This window comes from Cuculus canorus, chromosome 2, assembly GCF_017976375.1.
Source record: "Cuculus canorus isolate bCucCan1 chromosome 2, bCucCan1.pri, whole genome shotgun sequence".
Classification (NCBI taxonomy): Eukaryota; Metazoa; Chordata; class Aves; order Cuculiformes; family Cuculidae; genus Cuculus; species Cuculus canorus.
In genome coordinates this window covers 111,071,800-111,086,397 of record NC_071402.1, presented here as the reverse complement: position 1 = coordinate 111,086,397, position 14,598 = coordinate 111,071,800, and the positions used below count along the sequence as shown (strand labels likewise).

The 14,598-nt window shown below is 44.3% G+C and overlaps 1 protein-coding gene across 2 annotated transcripts in view; it reads right to left on the bottom strand.

The window, feature by feature from the left end:
* Positions 1–6,523, bottom strand: part of TRANK1 (tetratricopeptide repeat and ankyrin repeat containing 1) — a 56,607-nt gene extending 50,084 nt beyond the window's left edge. For both annotated transcript variants that reach the window (XM_054058964.1, XM_054058965.1), the window contains exon 1: positions 6,430–6,523. The gene's annotated coding sequence lies outside the window, so the exon portion shown is untranslated. The remainder of the gene's footprint in view (positions 1–6,429) is intronic.
* Positions 6,524–14,598: the final 8,075 nt, after the last annotated feature.

Sequence of the window (14,598 nt, the reverse complement as noted above, 5' to 3'; positions counted from 1 at the left end):
AAACAAAAGATTATACAGTAAAGTAAAAAAGAATCAGTTCCAATCCTTACTGCTGCCAGTGGGCTAAATCCCCATTTATTTTACATGTTGCTAATTCTTATGTTATGTGATGGTCAGCATTCCACTGAATTGCTTCAGTCAGACCGTCCTCAGAAGTAGGACGGTTCTGGGGGTTTACAAGACTAAGTTTTGATTCTTTTCACTTCAGCAAATAAGCTTGAAAACATAAGCAAAAAATGCCCAAAAAAACCTATTTGTCATTCTTGAAAAATGTTGTGTTTTTATGCCAGCTATCAGTCTCAAGAGGCCAGCTTATGCTTTCCAAATATCTGAAGCTGGCAACATTAAAAACTTTATAAATCTCACCTGGCAACACTAAAAACTTTAAAAGTCTCAGAATGGACTCAAGGTGTTTGTTTGTTCTGTCTGCATCTGGTTTACATGTTTCAAAAGAGAAATTGTGTGACACTGCTTATTCACAGAGAAAAAGTTGGAGATCTAAACAACATGCTTTTAATTATTAATACTGAAAGTTAAGCTTTGAGGTTCTGTCCCTATGGTATTACTCAGTGTACAATAACGTTTTTATTCTCAAGGCATAGTAACTTCACATAATTCAAGCGACAAATGAAGTATAGCACTCCGGGGAGCTCTATATCTGAATTAAAGTAATATAAAAATTATCACCCTCATGTTGCCTAGAAATCTGACTTCTAAAGATTGTGCATTCCTCATTCCTATTAGGTAGAGGAATAATCATCTTTCCTTTTTTCCCCTTAAACTAACAGGCAGACATCACCAACTGGCCACACGTAGAGAAAGAAAAAGCCCAACAATATATCTAAACTGTGGCTGACTGATAACTAAACACATTTCATCACCATTTGAATAATTCATGTTTTCTCATCAGGAAACCTCCAGGCTCTCATTAGCTCTTGCCCAACTAAAGCATGCTGGCTCTGAGAACATGATGCCACCAAGAAGGAGCTGTTGTGTCACCCCAAACTGCTACATCAGAGAGAGCCCTCCAGCCATGTGCCCACCACTGGCACCATCCGTCCAAGCAGCCCTGAAGTCACAAAGCACAAGAACACTACAATATGGTCTTCCACATGATGCGTTCAGTATTTCCTGATGTGGAAGTATGTCAATGCCAGTGCAGGCCCAAGAAAAGAAAGGAAAAATATAGGATGAGAAGGGTCTAGTAGGTCAGAACTTGAGGAAGCAAGCTTTATCTGCATTCCCTGCAACAATGACAGCTACCAAAGATATATTTACAGAAGACAGCCTCCTTTGAACACACATATAAGCATATAAGCAGAACACTAACAGTGAAAAGCAGAAAAAACATACTTCTTTCAGGAGCTTTGTTATTCGACTGAATGCTGAAATGACAAAGAAAAAAAATCTTGAAATCGCCTGTACTCTCAGAGGAGGCCTTGGAGAAATCACAGACAAAAATAAAAGTTCTATAATCAGGATAAAGAGGTTATAACTGACCAGGCCATAAGTAAATATATTAGGAAATCTCATGCAGAAGAGGGGAAAGAAGTTCAGAGTCAGACATGAATATCCTCATGGATCTGTTTAGCCTGGAAAAGCTGTAGTGGTATTTGTGATTATCTGAACATTTTAGTTAAATGTTCAGACAGTTTCTCATAAAGAATGTGCTCAGCCTTTTAAAATACATCAGCTCCTCTTGGGGAGAAGCTGGTCAACTCAAATAAAATTCCTATGATTCAGATAGCTTCTCATTAGATATCCTTGTTGTTAGGGATAGATTCACATAGACAGGGAGAGCCTATCATTAGATAGATTCTCACTCTGCCCTATGAAACAAACAAAAAAAAAAGCTTCTGCAACAAGTCACCTCGCCAGATTCATACTAAAACCTGGAAGTGCCAGAAGACCCTTTGCTCCCAGTAAAAGCCAGCACCACTTTGAAAATGAAGAATCACATTCTAGTGCAAATTTGAAACAAATTAGGGCAAGCGTAACAGCATAGTGATAGCTTCTTATCAGTGTATGTTGTCCTAAACTTAGTAGAAACTGGATCAAATAAAGTTTATTCATTGCTTCTGGGCCCTATGCATCACAGAACTACTCCAGAGGTGAAGACAGCATGCATCCCTCTAGCTGTGTTTGCCTCCAAAAGGACAATGAAAACAATTTCCTAGGTAGATGAATGAAGAAAACTTTATTGGGTTGTTTCAATCTGGAGACCTGTACACAACCTCCATAACTGAAAACAAACAACCCAAAACATCACTTATAGAGTTTTGCTTCTCCAGATACCTTTCCCTCCTAAGTGTTCAGCCAGAACCAGCATTAGGGGAACTCAGCCTACCTTTTTTTTTGGCTCCACCAGTGCAGTACCACACTGAATCAATTCATCTTGCCAGTGCAAAGCACATCTCACTCTTGTGACAGGATTTGTACCTGCACTGGGTCTAGCATGTAAGTGCTATGTCTGTATTTTGAAAGTCAGCTATGAGACTTCTCAGTTCTGGCTGTGTTTTCAAGAGACAACTAAATGGCTGCTGGTGCACAGAATGAGACATAACATCTCAGACTGTTCTTCATTTCATAACAAGCTTTCCCCTGGAAACATGCTGTGTAGTAAACTGATGATTTTAAGGCACAGATACTGTCAGAAACAAGACATACACCCTTAACAACATTTGGCAAATGCACTCCAGAATATGAGTGCCACAGACATCTCAGTGGTCTGTTAATACCTCAAACACTACATACAAACCAGATAAGGAAGATATGTGTGCAAGGTTTGTGTGAAAACATGGGGAGCAAGTAGAATACAAACACAAGAAAAGTCAGGCTCTGTCCCAGGACTCTGCTCTGGGCAGGGCTGGCCTGAATGATCTCCCAAGGTCCTGCTTCTTCATATTACCTGTACATTGGTTTCTATTTATGCAAACTGTTATAAAGCAATTACTACTAGTAACTAAGCCCAGCTGCCTGATGTCTCCAGCTGGCCGCATACCAAACTCACATAGCTGATACTGCTTGGCAGCTCTGTTCCTCTTCAGACGCATGACCAGCAAACAAGACCACAGAAACAGGACCCAAACCCATCCATAAATACTGGGTCAGCCCTGCTGACTTGCAGTAATCCAAGCAAAACCTCAAGACAAGAATGCTACTAAAATGTTATAAATAAATCCTCTAGAGTAAGGATTTGTGGTTGACTCACATGCAAGAAAGATACTAGGACAGGAGCCAATACAGCAAGGAAATAGAAATCAAAAGCACCTCACCAAGAACAAGACAACACTTTCCACAAAATGAGATGGATGCACACACCCCAGGGCACCAGCTCTGTACTTTCTTTGCACCGTGAGCACTCTCAGTGAAACCAGAGTTTTACATCCATGAACAGGACAACAGAAACCTGACTGACTGGCTCCTACAGACCTCTTGGGATGTCCCAAGGTTGCTCATAAGGTATCTTCACATCCCAATTTGGGAAGCCCTCTAGGAAAATTACAAGTAAAAATAACACTACTGAAAGACAGAAATCACAGTGCTTGCAGATCGCAGGCAAGACCTCAATGCACTGCTGATTAATCAGCAGGTCGAGGGAGTCCTCAGCACAGGAAGGATGTGGATCTGTTCAAGTGAGCCCAGCGGAGGGCCATGAAGATGATCAGAGGGCTGGAGAACCTCCCCTGTGAGGACAGGCTGAGAGAGTTAGGCTTGTTCAGCCTGGAGAAGGCTCTGAGGAGACCCTACAGCAGCCTTCCAGTACTTAAAGTGGGCCTACAAGAAGGCTGAGGAGGGGGGGTCTTTATCAGGGAGTGTGGTGATAGGACATTGGGTAATGGTTTTAAGATGAAAGATGTTAGATTTAGATTAGATATTAGGAAGATTTTTTTTTTTTCCTGTGAGAGTGGTGAGGCACTGGCACAGGTTGCCCAGAGAAGTCATGGATGCCCCACCCCTAGAGGTGTGCAAGACCAGGCTGGATGAGGCTTTGAGCAACCCGAAGCAGTGGAAGGTGTCCCTACCGATGGCAGAGGAGTTAGAACTGGATGATCCTTAAAGTCCCTTCCAACTCAAACCATTCTATGATTCTATGAATATGGTAACACAGGTCCTTACACAAGGCCATGACATGCCATTCTGGTTTTAAGGAGTCATCTCAAACATCCTTCCTCCTTTCCTCACAAGCTGAACTCATGTCAAGCACATGTGGACTGGCTTTGGTTGAAGACTGCTTTACAGCTTGCAACAGTGACAGTATTGCCTTGTTCCCCTGCACATACCGTTTCGCTAAGAGAAACGCAACGGGCCTTTTTTCGCTTCCAGTTTCAAATTATTCTTCCTTCTCACCTACCAGTAACAACGTACACCTAAGAGAACATACGGTCAAGGCAAGCATGGAGTTGTATTTTTGAGAAGAACCTCTGTGTATACATACATACGACTTCCAGTATTAGTACATTTTTAATAAACTAAGAAAGGGCTTGCATCTCTCTTCTTATATACAGAAAAAAAAATGATGCAAAAACACGTTCAGTATTCTGTCTACACAGTGTCATTACTGTTTAACAAATACCAAAAAAACTGAAAACCAAAACATCGCAAAAGAGTGTAAACAGTTAACTCTGCTTCCTATCTAAAACAACAACCTTGAAATCCCCAGTCTGGCTCAGCCATACAAAACCTAACTCAGTCCAAGAGGGACATGTTTACACTGCTGCAGTTGTTTGCTCAACCTAGTGATGTTCCTGCCATCAAACAGAGCTGACTGAGTAAGAAAGCAAATGGAAACAAACAGTCTCAGTATTTCCTTCGCATGGATTAGTCCATGATGATACCACACCTGGGATGGGGGGAAGAAACTCAAACAAATCAACAAGATACCCCCTAACAGCAATGTTGTGCAGTTCACAGCCAACACCTGACAAGTTTAACTGCAAGTCAGTGAAAACACTAGTAGGGAACACCCCCATCTACATGTTTTCATGGGAAAGCAAAGCCTCTTCCCATCTGCAATACTCCTACTCTATCAACCCAAATTTCATTCTCTGTAAATTGGGCAAAGCCCACAAAGACTGTTGAAAGATCTTTTTGATTTTTTTTTATTTCTTCTGAAGTGCACACGATGTCCAAACTCCTTTTCAAATGAAAAAGTCTTGTTTTGTTCACTGACCACTCCATGACCTTGTACAACAGTTTTGCTTTTCAGGAAACGGATCCAAAACCACTGAAGACAATGCTCAGCACAGTGCTGTGCCAAAGGAGTTCTCTATCTTTCTCTCAAGCATGGATACATCTCCCCCAGCTCCTCTGCGCAAGCTGTACAAGGCAAACACACACTCCCAGATGCCTGGCAAGAGCAGTAATGCACTTTTCTCTTTCTCCACCAACCATCCCACACATTCCTTGGCAGGATTCCCAACGGACACAGCCACCCTCACTGCCCACCACCCTGCATGGCAAACCCTGCACTCGCGCTCCATTATCGAGGAGCCACAGTCCACCTTTCCTGAACTGCGAGAACCTCCTGCATAAGTGCACAGGAGTGTCACGACACCCCAACCAAGGTGGGAAGCCACACCAAGGGGAACAAGCGCATCCCACTGCAAAGGCACGTTGGGCACCAAGAACCGCGCAATGCACACGCACAGAGCCATGCAGGGAGGGAAGACCCGTGCAATGCACGCAGGCAGAAACGCACAGGGCACGAAGAACCACGCAATGCGCACGTGCAGAGACGCAGGGAGGGAAGAACCGCACAATGCACGCAGGCAGAGCTGTGCGGGGCACCAAGAACCGCACAATGCACGCAGGCAGAGCTGTGCGGGGCACCAAGAACCGCACAATGCACGCAGGCAGAGCTGTGCGGCGCACCAAGAACCGCGCAATGCACGCAGGCAGAGCTGTGCGGGGCACCAAGAACCGCGCAATGCACATAGCCACGCAGGAAGGAAAGAATTGGGCAATGCACGCACACAGAGCTGCGCGGGGCACCAAGAACCGCGCAGTGCACGCCGGCAGAGCGGGAAGAAGCGCTCAGTGCACACAGAGCTGTACGGGCCGCGCAGTACCTGCAGGCGGAGTGGGAAGAACCGCGCAATGCATGCAGAGCGGCGCGGGGCACCAGGAACGGCGTAGCGCCCGCGTAAGGCGGGAAGAACCGCGAGGGGCACGAAGAACCGCGCAATGCGCGCTTGCAGAGATGAGCTGAGCGGGAAGAAGCCCCGACCGCGCAGAGCGGAAGGAACCGCGTAACGCAAGGCAGAGCCGTGAGGGGCATTAAGACCCGCGCGATGCACGCAGGCAAGGCCGCGCAGGAGGAGCTCCCCCGCGATGGCAGCTCTCATCAGCTGCACTCTCAAGCCCCGCACGGAACCGCCGCAGACCCACCCGTCCCCCGGGGTGGGGGGTGCCGCTGCTCGCCCTTACCTGCCGGCCTGCCCGGCTGCCGCCGAGCGCCCCGGGCAGCGCGCCGACCGCCGCCCCTAAACACCGGGAAGCCCTTAGCCACGCCCACAGCCCATAGCCACGCCCACATCCCCATAGCCTGTCACTAGCCCCCTGCCCCCGCCCCTTAGCCCCGCCCATATACACAAGCCCCGCCTACATCCTATAGCTCAGCGCTACTGTCCCCTTAGCCCCGCCCCAGCCCTTAGCCCCGCCCCCAGCGCCGCGCGTCTCCGCCTCCCCGGGGGGGATTTTCGCTGTCTGTCTGTTCCTCCGTCTGTGTTCCCCTCCCCGGTCCGGGTGTCGAGGAGGGGGGCGTGTTACCAAGTCAACCATGTTTAAACTGACGTAGCAGTGTCGTCAAAGTACGTGGAAAATCGACTCTTGTCCCCCGCTCCCCCCGCCCCGTCTCGTAAACCCTTCACCCGCGTCAGTGCCAGCGGGGGGTTCAATCCCTGCCCGGCAGCTGCTTCTCTGGTCTTCCACAGTGTAAGGAAAACCGAGAGGGAAGGCTTCTCCTGCTGTAATGGAATCGCTTCCTGATTCATCAGTTCCCGCTGTCTTTTCATGCTGGGAGAAGCAGATCAATAAGCCAAAGATCAAGACTTTTTAGAATCATAAAATGGTTTGGGTTGGAAGGAACCTTAAAGATCATCTAGTTCCAACCCCCCTGCCATGGGCAGGGACACCTCCCACAGATCAGGCTGCCCAAGGCCCCATCCAACCTGGCCTTGAACACCTCCAGCGATGGGACATCCACAGCTTCCCTGGGCAACCTGTGCCAGTGCCTCACTACCCTTAGCATGAAGAAATTCCTCCTAATGTATAGTCTACATCTTATTATTCCCCTCCCCAATTTACAGCCATTCCCCCTCATCATATCACTCCATGCCTTTGTAAACAGTCCCTGCCCACCTTCCCCTGTAGCCCCTTCAGGTACTGGAAGGTTGGTATAAGGTCTCCTCAGAGCCTTCTCTTCTCCAGGCTGAACAACCCAAACTCTCTCAGCCTGTCCTTGTATAGGAAGTGCTCCAGCCCTCTGATCATCTTTGTAGCCCTCCTCTGGACCTGTTACAACAGCTCAGTATCCTTCTTATGTTGAGGATTCCAGAACTGGACATAATAGTCCAGGTGAGGTCTCACAAGACCAGAAGAGAACAGAAGGGCAGATTCCCCTCCCTCCACCTGCTCTCTTGAGAGAGAGATTGTTCAATAATTCACATTTCTGTGAACCGAATTTTTAGGGGGTTTTCTCAGCCATCAGCTGTTGCCACCAGCACATCTTTCTCATACAAAAATGAATTTCAGCTAATTATCCATCTTCTGTGCTGAGTTTTTAACCCAAATTATCCTGGTACTCATTTAGGGACTGGAGAAACTAAGTAGTGCTAACTTTAGCATGCGGTAACCTTTTTACCACTTTGCCCTGAGTGCAACAAAATAGTGAGGCAAAGCCACTTAAAAAAAAAAAAAAAAAAAAAAAAAAGAAAATAAAATCAAACAAAAACAGTCAGAAGTACAGTCACAAGCTGAATTGATACAAGGTGGGAAAACTGCGTGTGCCCCAATGTAATTGTTTACTAAGTGACAATGAAAGCAAAGTCCAAGGGTGGGATTTTGCAGTTCTTATTCAGGCAAGAGTCCTTGTGTGCATCGCGGAATATAAACGATGAAAGGAATGAATGGCTGATGGGGACTAATGTACCTGGCATTCCATGTAACCTCTGAACTCCCTGTCATTGTTATTTATGAGTGTTCCACTTCAGTGCAGCAAAACCAAGGACCAACCCACCTCAGTTCTGGGGCAGTGTTTTGGGTTGAGCTAAAGTTTAATCAGTTTTCTATTTTTTCAGCTAAGTCTCATTTTCTGAAAGTTAACTGCATGGTTTTCAGACAGTGTTTCTTTCTAGAAGTGACCCAAGGCACTGGGATGCAGAAAGGCCATTGCTTGTGCAGTGGAGAGAGGAGCAGACGGGACAGGTGGACCCAAACTGACCAACTGAGTATTCCATCCCATACATGTCATACTTGATACAAACCTGAGGGATCAGGAGGGTCAATCTCTCTTCTTTAGCATCCAATGTCCAGTGAGGCCCTTGTCTGTCTTTTTTGCCCCTGATCCCAGATCCATGTATTCCTGAATCCAGTTCCTGAGTCCAGCTCCCTCCTAGTTTGGGACCCTTTTCCTGTGCCCACTCTGCAGTATCTGTGGTGAAGTAGTCATAGACGGTGTGCGTCAGCAACTTTGCTATTATTATTATTATTATTATTATTATTATTATTATTTCATTAAAGCTGGTTTAGTTTTAGTTTCCAACGTGCAAGTTTTTTCCTCTCATTTCCCCTTTCCCTGGGTGGGGTGGAAAGGAAATTGGGACGACCATAACCGCTTAATTTTTAGCTGTCAAATTTGACGGGGCTGTGGCTAAACCATGACAGGCACATGAGAAGTAATTGATAAATTTTGCTGCAGCTGGTTTGTATGTTTAATTATCTTGTAATATAAATCTGTCTTGTATCAAGAGATAATATGCAGACAATCTCCAGGCATAGATAAATAACCTGAAAAAATAAACACTCTCTTAGAGTTGCAAGAATTTATTGATATGCTTAATTGTCCTGTAAGACGTAGTTGTCTTACGTCAAGAGATAACCCGAAAGAAGTCTCCAGACATAGTTGGATAACGTAAAAAAAAAAAACATTCTTTGAGGACTTACCCAGTCCTTTGCCTAAAACTAGTATATATGCCTAATGCTTTTGTTAGATGGGGTGCCTTTTTTAGAAGGACATCCGATTCAGTGCTGAATTGTAAAATAAAAATATTATTGGCTTTGCTTCAAAGACTTTGTCCTTTTCAATGTTTTGACAGTGAGTAAGTGTTTCTCACAGGCAAAAAGTGGAAAACACTGCTTTTTGTCTTGGAAGGGGCTCTGACTTAGAAATACTGGCACAACAAACAGCCTTTGTTACATCCGTTTGCAAGCCGTAGGTGTGTTTATCAAACCAGTCACCAGACAGAAAATGAAACTTTTTTTCCTTAACTCAGATGGAAAAACGAAACTTGGCAGCTTGCAAGCCTTTCACGAGTGTGCAGTGGGGCGTTCCCTTCTTTTGCAGAGGGAACTACTTCCAAAAGCTGCGGCCCTGCCTCGCAGACACATTGCCAGTGAGTTACTGAGTCTGCAATTTATTGCGTTTCCTGATTCTAAATAAGTGGAGAAGGAACAGAAACTGAAAAGAGTCAGCCCACTTGGGAAGACAGGACTTCGTGTTTGAGTGTACAGGCGGTCAGACAAGCAATTAGGTGTACTGGCTGATACAGAGTGCTTCTGTGCAGATTAAGGAGTACTGAGAGGAGGTGCTCATGAAGCACGGCAAGGCAGCATAAAATCACCTATAAAGCCCTTTCTGCCTAACTCCTACACTCCTGCTGTTGCAACTGCAGCATAGAGGTATTGCTGTGGCTACATTTCCAAGGGAAAACATTTATTTTGAATGGGAAAGTGAGTAACAGATCCCTCTACTTCCTTGTCACTCCATACATGAACTCGTGCATCAGAACTCATGGTGGAGGTGCATCCATTGCACAGAAGGGATGGGCCTCGACACACAGTTGACACTTGAAATCATGCTTTTTAGTTCTGCTCCTTTTGCAGTGATGGAAAAACCCAACTTTGAGGGGAAGTACACTTTTTGTAAAGCATCCAGGGCAGAGAATTGCAGTGCATGTTGCAAGCCCTCAGCCATGCTGAGCTTGAGGGAGCTACTCTACCAACAGCTCTTGCTTTCCTGAGCTGGGTGATGCCCTGTGCTGGGGGCTGTGCCCAGCTGGACCCCAGCCTGCCCAGCTCCCTCGCCGGGAGTGGTGGGATGGGGAAAGGGAGAATCCTCCTTGGCCAGCTTTCTGAAGCCAACTTTCTGTGGCGGCCAACTCTCTACAGGACAGCTCTCTGCAGGACACCTCTACACAGTTGACAACAGGGATAGCTCTACATGGGGAGTCCCAAATGCCTGGTAAGAGCCCCCATCAGTGTTCAAAGTCTTTGCAGAGCTCGGTGTGTGCCAGGGCAGGGGTGAGGACTGGTGGCATCTGCCGGACTGCTCACTGCCAGGTGCTTGGGGCTCCCTGCAGCAAGTTCTCCCTGCGGAGATTCGGCTGTGTAGAGGTGTCCTGCTAGCAGTAGTCTGTACAGAGTTGACTGCAGAGTTGTCCTAGACCCGCAGGATGGACCCTAGGTGGAGAAGTCCCTTCCCAGCTGATCTCCTTGGGATCCCAGTGTCCCCCTATACCTTCAGAAGCAGCTGTCCCTTGCTGCTCCCTGATGTCATACATGGAAAAACATGTTTTTCCTGGTATAACTATCTGCACAAGTCAACAAAAATACACTGCCCATAAATGGTGTTTCCATCTATTACAGCTATGAGGGCGAAAGTTTGTGGCGTAGGTGTGGTGTAGGTATCTTATTATCAGGGTGATTATTTCAGGATGTTTGTTTGACTTTAAAGGCGTATCTCCAAACTGACATAGTAATACTGGTGATGAACTTCTGTTTACCCTAGTTTATTTCTGAGGTCAAGAAACTTGTCCCAGAGAAACTAGCTACTTCAGAATAATAGCTATAAAAGAACTATTAATGATAGCCTCCCTCCCAGGGGTATATTGTGGCTGTCATTGTCACTCCTGCACAAAACTGAGCATCCAGCCACTGCATGTCTGTGTCATTTCCCTCCATGCAGGACATATCCTCCAGCTGGAGGACTGCTTGTTTAGTCTGTATCTAAACCTTTGCCTGGTTCTGGAGTTGCTGGCAAGATTTCTCTTCCTGATTAACTTACCTCTTACCAAGCACTCTACCCAGCCCTCTCACTCACATACCTCTAGAAAGTGATGAAAAAACATTTGCTTTGTGTCCATTTCAGTTTGTCAGATAAAGAGCCTATAAAAGGCATATCTTGTTCAACATCTACTGTCATACTGCTTGAGGAAGTTAATATAGCCGTGATATATTCTGATTGCCTTCAACAGTGGCAGGGATCTCTTTAATTAATGTCTGAATACTACTTATTCAAATATCTCACTGAGTTTTCCGCAACACTTTGCACTCTCACAGGCTTACAAACCTATTTAACCTTAGCACAAGCAGGCAGCAGGTTCTGAGTTACATACTGCAGATATTACCATCTAAAAGCTCCAGAAGTCTCCACAGAATGCGATGCAAATTTTATGCAATTCTGTGAGTTACTGTGCTCTTCTGATTACATGGCTCCTCTGAACAACAGCCACGTATTGCAACAGGGGTCTCCCCCTGATTGGGCATATAACTAATCACTTTAGACATTTTCATCATTGGGAACAAGGTCTCTTCGTGGAAGTGAAACTCAAAAGTGAAAGTATGGCAGAGCTTCAGCAGCTCATTTACTCTCCTTTAACATAAAAGCCTTTTTTTACTTCTTATGGTTTACTCATCCTTCCAGTTATGGCATAGTATGAAAGTAAACCACACACAAACCCCAGATAATTTTTATTCAATTACTGATGTCAGTGTAGTTGCCACAGTGATGCAAACTTCAGTGCATCAAAACCCCTGCATGTGTTCTGACTGAAATCCACAGTGCTTTTGCTACTCCTGACATCCACTGCAGAGAAACAAAATACCTTGAGAACAGCCATGGTAAAAATTCCCCAGGCCGTGCCCAGTAAATGAATACTTACACACATTTACTAAAATGTGACTTCTAAATTTAAAAGCATGCAGGTCACTATAGGTGAGAGAGTATGGCTTATCCTCTGTTGCAACTCTTTCTAGAAATTAAACATTTTGGGTTTTTTTTTTTTAATTTCTTTTACCTTAGGAAGTTCAGGAATATAGAGCTGATTAGAGAGCTCTTGGCCTAAGACTCAGATGTCCCTCAATAGCTAGTTCATCTGCTAAAGGAAAGACTAAGGCTTTGAAACTTCATATCCATTCTTGTAAAATATTTAAGTTCAAAAGCAAAGTCTAAATGGGACTTTTTCATTCTCTAGTAATCACAATAATAATTAGGTTAAAACACCACCAGTATTTACTGCCAAAGAAAATATTAGAACATAATTCTCTTTCCCTGCAGTCAAATCATGCAATAATCACAGAACTATAGAAGAGCCCAGGTTGGAAGGGGCCTCCAAATATCATCTGGGCAACCTTTCGTGGGAAAGGGAGCCTAGATGAGATTATCTAGAACCATGTCCAGTCACATCTTGGAAACCTCCAGAGATGGGGACTCTACTGCATCCCTGGGGAGGTTGTTGCAGTGATCGACTGTTCTCACTGTAAAAAACTGCTTTTTTCTATCTCAAGGTGAGGATACCTGTATGTAATTTAAAGTATGTTCATTATTCAATTCATTTCCATCAATATATAAAAATTCTATATAGTTAGTGTAGTACTTTTAAATTCATCTCAAGCTTCCTCTAACTGAGACTATGCCAAAAGAACTGATCTCTCAGAATATACTAAATACCAGAGGAAAAAAAACAGTGACAGAAAGCATACAGTATTTTGCTGTGGTATTATGCCATCATACAGAACTTACAATCCAGACATCACAGTTTTTTTTATACAGATAAGTTTTATATTCTGCAGAATACCCAGTCACACAGAAAATGAGTCACATAAATAAGGCAAAACCTAAGGCTTTTGTTTCATACTTCCTGGCTGGCCCAGAAGCTTCTTTGTTTCAAACGAAAAGATAAGTAGAATATCAGAAAAACGAGCATCATCGTGAACAATAGCTTGGGAAAATCTAAACACTGTGGAACAATGCAGTTACTGTAGTGGGGAAAAAAAAGTTGGCATAAATTTGATCTCATAAATTCTATCTTTATACCATTTTAGGCACGTGGAAAATGCTGCCTCGACATCAATGTGTGATTTATTTACATAAGTCTTCTGGTTGTGATAGTTTTTAATGTCAGATGAAAGGAAGAGAAAGCAAGTAATGTTCTGGTATGTTTGAAAAGGACAGTTACAGAAAGCCTTGCCTACAGCAATGCCCTATCAATGAATCAGGACTTAGTCTGCAGCCAAAGAAATACCATTTTTGCCATTATGAGTGAAAGGCTGAAGGATTTGCACTGGCCTGACAGGGCAGGGTCTCAGCACTCATATGGGTCATGTTCACCTAAGCCAATTATTTTAGAGATGATAGCAATTATCTAGTGGTCAGATTGGGTTTAGGTTAGCTTTAATTTATTGTGACAGCATGTAGGTTTTTTTGTTGACTATATTATCTGTTGTCTGAGAACAAAATGGTAGGTACAAGAATCAGAAATGGTCTGGTACCATGAACACAAACCACAGTGGTCATTACAGCAAGATAATCTTGTTAAATCAGTTTCAATATAAAAGAAAGAACAGATAACTGAACAACTGAGAAACAATGAAGTGTAAATTCATGTACACAGATTGCATTGAAAGAATATATAAAAATAAAACCTGGCAGTGCCCCAGACCAAGGAGGAAGGGACCCCCACCCTGGCATCAGCCTCCTTCCAGGGAAGAACCTGGGATCCTGGTCTGTCAGCGATATTGTCTGCAGCCTCTTTACCTGTCCATGCAGGCACCCAAAAGGATGCTGAAAGAGGGAGCATGACACCAGAGAAAGAACGTAGGTACTAGGAAGATTTTTCTATGCAACTGTTTTGACTGTACTGGTGACTGGTGAGACCTCCCTGTATTAATCTAGACTATGAATCATAGTAGTACTGCAACTGGGCTAAGATTAATGCTTTTTTGGATGTTGGTTAGAATGTCAATAAATGCTTAACTTCACATACATGATGTGCTCCACTTCACCTGTAAGACTTGGAGTGTAATAAGACTAGGAATGCAACTTAGACTTGGATTATAACTGTTTGTAGAGCAGAGTAATTTTTTTTTTTTTTTAGGAAATGAAACTATGGATGTTTTAAGGCCCATATAAATAAATACCTGTATTCTAGGTAGAGAATTGCCCTTATGGTTAGCATACTGGCAAAAAGAATGAACTTCGATTCCAAACTCTATCAGGCATGTCCTATAGGCCTTGCACAAATCATCCTGGTCATCTGGGTGCTTCAGGGTCATGAGCTTTCAGAACCTACTTTCCTTCAGAACTCATAAAAATGCACT